Consider the following 6,497-nt stretch of genomic DNA (forward strand, 5'->3'; position numbering starts at 1 on the left):
AAATAATACACATTACTTTTAACTAATATCCAGAGATATTACACTTGCAGATTATCATCTAAGCAATAAAAGACTTACAACTTAAGAAAATGGTCCCATTTAGACACAATCTATGATCATGTAATATTGAAATAAAGTCCTTTATAAAGTACATGAATTAAAATATTCCCTAAGCTTGCTAGAATAGCCACTTATTTTTAAATCAAATTGCTTTCCACACTATGCAGTTAAATATAAAAGGTCGTTATAGTTATATATTAAATATAAAGTATATCTTGTTATTGCTTTGGAAGCATATGGAATGATTTTCATTTTGCAATATAAGAATATAAGATAATCAATATTCAACTATATAACATGAAACAGTTCAATATACAAATACCTCACTCTATGCATCTTGATTACAAAATCTTCTGAATTTTTTTTAGTTGATATTGGTTCCAGTGGGAAAAATTACATTCTTCCACACAAAAGAATTATTTTCTTACTTGAGAAACCCACATTTTTCATGAAAGTCACTGGCCTGTCTCAAGGTTTAATTGAAACCAAATGAAGTCTAGTAAAACTAATCAAAACCAAACAAACCCTTGGGCTGCATGAAGGACTTACAGCTAGCAGGTTTCACCTTGAGTTACAGTTCTTCAAGATTTGGTTAGAGCACTCTAAAATCAAATTTAAAATGTCACCATGCCATGTGAACTAGACATAAAATATTCTCCCAGGAGTTCCATAAATGGTTAAATTACAAATGCAACCCTATGACCTACAGAATGATACTGTGGCCATCAAGAAAGACAGAAAATGCTGAATCGATTCATAGAAAGTAATTGATGGTAAAGAATTAACCTAAGACATTAAAGCTTATCTCATGTGCTATATTTATATTACTCATTAAACAGAAATTTCAAGAAATCTTCCAAATGTGAATGCATAATTTGCATAAATCATTCCACAAGAGCTGAAGTCTCTAACATAATGATGGGGAGGGATATAAAGCAGTAAAAACTGGAGGGGAAAACAATCTAGGGCCCTTGGGTGGAGCACCAGATCTGAAGTTGAACAGTCAGGTGACTTTCAACTTTTCACACCAGTTTTCTTGCCACAAAATGAGAGGAATAATTTCAACTCAACATATACTTTTCTCCGATGTACTCATGTCAGAGTGATGCAAGTGGAAATTATTCTGAAAGCATAAAGCAAATATCAAAAAACATCTGGAAGGTAAGGAATAGAAAAGATGTTTGCCTGCAAATTGCTATTTCGTGAATTAGTATTCCTCTTTGCATCTGAAGCTGTACGAAGAACTGATAGAGAAAAAGTGATCTCAGCTTTGATATATAAGAGTATTTGTGTTTTGATGTGTCTTATTTCATATTAAATCATATGAAATTTATTTATTGTTTCTCTAAAGAATGCATGTCTTAAATGAATACCTAGTCGATGTTTCCAGCAGGCAAAATAGTAAGGAGTATGATTATTTGCTGAGTAGAATACAAATGTCATATATAAAAGTGATTTAAAAGATTTGGTATTATAATACTGAATAGGTCCAAAGACCATTTTTTATTCTATGCATCTTGGCTCCTGCCAAGTCAGTTTTGAAATTATAGGGTATTATAAAAACAGACATAAAGCAGAACAGAACTGTCCTAAGGGAAAGTTTCCTTTCAGACAATTAGATAACCTACATTTTTTTACAAAGAAAAAAAGTAAAGCAATACAATTGAGATATATAGTTATTACAAATAATTTGGTGTTGTGCTTAATTGCCCTTTTTGGTTCACTGAGGGCATGCTATGTAATTATTATTTTTGTTTGTAACTTTAAACTGTTGACAATCTAAATACTGTAATAATATATCTGATGGCTTTCTTCTATTGGTGAGTTAGTATTTAGTAATTTAATTTTTAGTAACTTATAGTATTGTTGTTAGCTAATTGTTACTATGTGTACCTTATGGCAAAACACATTTTTAACAGTTACCTTTTAATTTCTAATGTCTTACATAAATTTAAGGTTACTAGACAGTCTCTCCAATAATGGACCAGACAAACCCATTTGCACGTGCTATAAGAAGTTCTCTGCCCTTATGGTAAGCATTAAGCAAGAGAAACAGAAAGCAAGAACCTCTAAACATTTAAATGGGAATAGTAATATAAGACTTATTCACTCTTTTTCATGTGCACCGAATACTGACTCAACGGCTTCATTTGATCTTAAGTGAGTACACTTCATAAGTTAATGTATTTTCTGAATTAGTTACCATCAATGGAACTAGGCTTATTCACTAATGTGTATGGGGACTAAGGAAGATGGTCATGTGCTCTATCTTTACGCCAATGACCACTTCTGTAGATGTGAAATTGCAAAAAACAACTGAAGAATACCAGGAACTTCTGCTTTTACTGAAGAAGTACTAGTTAATTCAGACCAGTCCTTTAGTTGAGAACTAAAAATAGTTAGATAAAATATTAAAAAGAAAGCTTCTTTGATGTATCAAATGAGTTATAAATTCATGAAGAATTACTGGGCTTAGATCCAGGGAAGGATGGGAACTCATAAAACCAAACCCAGCATTCAAGGCTACTTTTGTACTGGAACGACTTAAGCTACTTTGCAGCCTTGCAGAGATCAAAACACAAAACCTGAAGTGCAAGGCTCTTAAAGGTTTGGGCTATATTGGGCTTAGAAGCCTTCCCAAAGGATTGCTCCCTAGGAATTCAGGTGAACCAGAAATAAACCATCCATTAAAAATACCTACAGCTCAGCTGTACATTATCAAGAGCCCATAAAATGTTAAGTCTTGAAGTTGAATTAGGGAATATAGGATTTTTACACCTCTAGACATATAACAAAAGTAAACCAAAATTCTCTGTGTAGAAAGATAATAGTATACTGGGTTTTGAAACTTTTCTATAATGTTTTTTTTTTGTTTTCAAATACAATGTCTAATGTACAGTCAAAGATAACTAGGTACCCAAAAGAAAGACACTATTTGCAAAACCCAATGAAAAAAGACCAATGAACATTTTACATGTTGAAATTATCAGACTCTGATTATAAGACAACCATTTTTAGAATTTTCAAGAAGATAAAAGCCAAGCTGGGAAAATGCAACAGAGTATTTTCAAGTGATAACAAAATATTTGTAAAAGAGCCCAATAGCATGTATAAAACTGAAAAGTATAATAACCAAAATTGGAAACTTAATGGATTTGAGAGCAAATTAGACCCAACTGAAGAAACTATTTGTGAACTGGAAGATAGTCAAGAAGAAACCATCAAGAATAAAGCAGAGAGAGAGAGAGAGAGAGAGAGAGAGAGAGAGAGAGAGAGAGAGAATTAGATTATTGGAGCAAGGATTTTATATTTAAGGATACAGGGGCACCTGGATGTCTCAGACAGTTGAGTGTCTGACTCTTGATTTCAGTTCAAGTCATGATCTCAGGGTTCTGTGATCAAGCCTGCATCAGCTCCACGCTGAGCACAGCACCTGCTAAAGAGAATCTCTCTCTCTCTCTCTCTCTCTCTCTCTCTCTCTTTATCCCCACCTCTCCCTCTGCCCCTCATGCCCCCTTCACTCTCTCTCTCTTAAAAAAAAAGGATGCAACAAGTAAATGTAACATTTAATTGGAGTTTCAAAAAGAGAAAGAATGAGGCAAAAGCAATATTTGAAGAGATGGTGGCTGAGAATTTTACAGAATTGAAGATATCAATGTACAAATTTAAAAATGCAATGAAACCCAAGCTGTTAAAAAGCAGACATGTCATAGTGAAACTCAGAAAAGCACAGACAAAGAAGAAATCAGAGAGAGGGAGCAAGAACAAGAGAGAAAAGATAAATTACTTGCCAAGCATTAACGGCTGAGTTCTTAACTGGAAGGTAGAAAACATTAAAATGCTTTCCTTTAATGTATTGAAGTCAAAGAAGTTTCAACTGAGGATTTTATATCTTATAAAACATATTTTAAGAACGAAGGTAAAAAGGAGGTATTTCAAATAAAAACTAAGAGAATTTATAACCAACCACCTATATTCTGAATGAAATACTTCAGTCTTAAGGAAAATAATCCCAAATGAAAGCTCAGAGAGGCAAAGAGAGAGAAAGCACAAAGAAAAGTATGGAAATGTGGATATATCTAATAAAACATTGATCCTATAAAACAATAATAAAGGTGTTTATGTAGTTTACAAAAATATACAGAAATAAAATATTCCTACCTTATACCATATAAAACAACCAATCAAATTAATTATATACATCAACTCAAAAGACAAAAAGAAATGAAGAGTCTAAAAAATATCGGGGAATACAAGACCTCAGAATAAGAGAAACCTACTTAAACAATACAAAAAAAGTACTAATAGTTAATTAAGGAATGATAAACTTGATCACATTAAATTTAAGAATTTAAAATTAAGAAATATTTCCCAGAATACATCCTTAAGAAAGTGAAAAGGCAAACTCGCAAGAAAGCATCATATGAGTTTATAATTCATATAACTGACAGGGATCATATCTGGAATATATAATGAATTGTTACAAATCCATAACCAAAGTCAGGCAACCTTATTTTGTATAAAGGAGAGGGTACTTGAATAGGCATTTTAAAAACAGGGTATTCAGATAGCCACTAAGCATACTAAAAGATTCTTAACTTCACTAATAATGGAAAAATTTCTAATTAAAAACAATGAGATATTACATCCACCAATGTCACATACCAGCTAGGATGTGAAGCAACAGGGATCTTACACACAAATAGTCCAGTATTATTTAATAAAGAGGAAGATCACTATGAATAGCATCCCACTCCTACTCCTAGGTAAATACCACCTCCCCCCAAAAATATATGCATATGTGGAACAGAGTCTTCTGTAGGAATACTTGGACCAACATAATTTCAAATATACATAAACTAAAATAGGCGTGAATAGTTTAATGTATACTGTAGTACCTAATAATTATAGCTACCCACAGGAACATAGAGGAGTCTCACAAACATAACATTGAAGCAAATAAGCCAGGCAAAAAAGAAACTCGAAAAACAGACAAGCTTTCGGTGTTAGGAGTCAGGATAACGGTTACCACTGGGGATAGGGTGAAGGCAGAGGTAATGACTGATGGAGACCGAAGGAGATCTTCTGGGGTGTGTCTATTTTTCTGGATTTTTGTTTTGTTGTTGTTGTTTGTTTGTTTGTTTGTTTGTTTACATAACTCATGGTCACTAGAGTATGTTCATTTTATAACAACTAATTGATCTGTACATTAATGATGTTTTTCTGGTAAATGTATTTTGTTTCAATAGTCACTAAATATCATACACACACAATCACAAACACATAGTTATATAAAATTAAAATGTTGGAATTAGGCATCGAACTCTTCATTTTAGCTCAGGTCATAATACGGTTGTGAGATTGAGCCCTGCATTGGGCTCCATGTTGGGCATGGAGCCTGCTTAAGATTCTTTTCCTCTCCCTCTGCCCCTCACCCCAGCTCATGCTCTCTCTCTTAAAGATAAATGAATGAATGAATGAATGAATGAATGAATGAATAAATAAAATGTTAAAATGCAGGGCAGCAATAACTCAAAGAATAGTCCAGAAATTTTTGTCCTTATCAGTGAGTATTAATAAATATTTTAAAAATATACATTTCCAATATTATATAATTCTAGAAATTAGAAAAACATATATTCTACATCTTCTTTTTGTGCCATGAAATAGTGTGCTATAAAACTGGAAAAGGAAAATGTGAAAATAAAATTTAGTTTGCTCTCATTCATGAGTATAGATGTAAAAATTCAAACCAAAACCTCTGCAAACCAAAACCAGCAAAGTATAATGTGCAAAATATATCATGGCCAAGTTAGGTCTATCCAAGGTATATAATGCTAGTTTACATTGGAAAATAAATCAATAAAATTTGGAACATTAGCATTTTAAAGGGAGTAATTACATCATTAATTTATATAAAATAGAAAAGAGTCTATTAAAATTTAATATCTCATGATTTAAAAAATCATCTTTTAATAAATAAGGTTAAAAGACTATACCTTTCAATCTAATGAAGGATATATGCAAAATTAAAGTTTCCAGACGTGATACTTAATGCTGAATCTATCACAAAAAGCACAAAACAAAGATAGACATTATTACCTTTCTTGTTCAGTATGTCAATATTGACAACTGTCAACATTTGTAGATGATATATATTTTTTAATATAGAAAATGAAAACAATCTATGAATTGATGGAATTAATGAGTTTAACAAGGTCATTCTCTACCAAATCTGTATACCAAAAACTTTTGGGTTTAAATATCAGCCATTAAAAAATATTTTTACAAGGTACAACTTACCATAGCACCAAAAATATTAGGCAATAAAGGAATAAATCTAAGAGAAGATATGCAGTATTTCTATAGAGCAAATGATAAAACTTTATTGCGAGAAATTAAAGATGATCTATATAAATGAAGAGCAATATATATTC

Source organism: Leopardus geoffroyi, chromosome C2, assembly GCF_018350155.1.
Source record: "Leopardus geoffroyi isolate Oge1 chromosome C2, O.geoffroyi_Oge1_pat1.0, whole genome shotgun sequence".
Classification (NCBI taxonomy): domain Eukaryota; kingdom Metazoa; phylum Chordata; class Mammalia; order Carnivora; family Felidae; genus Leopardus; species Leopardus geoffroyi.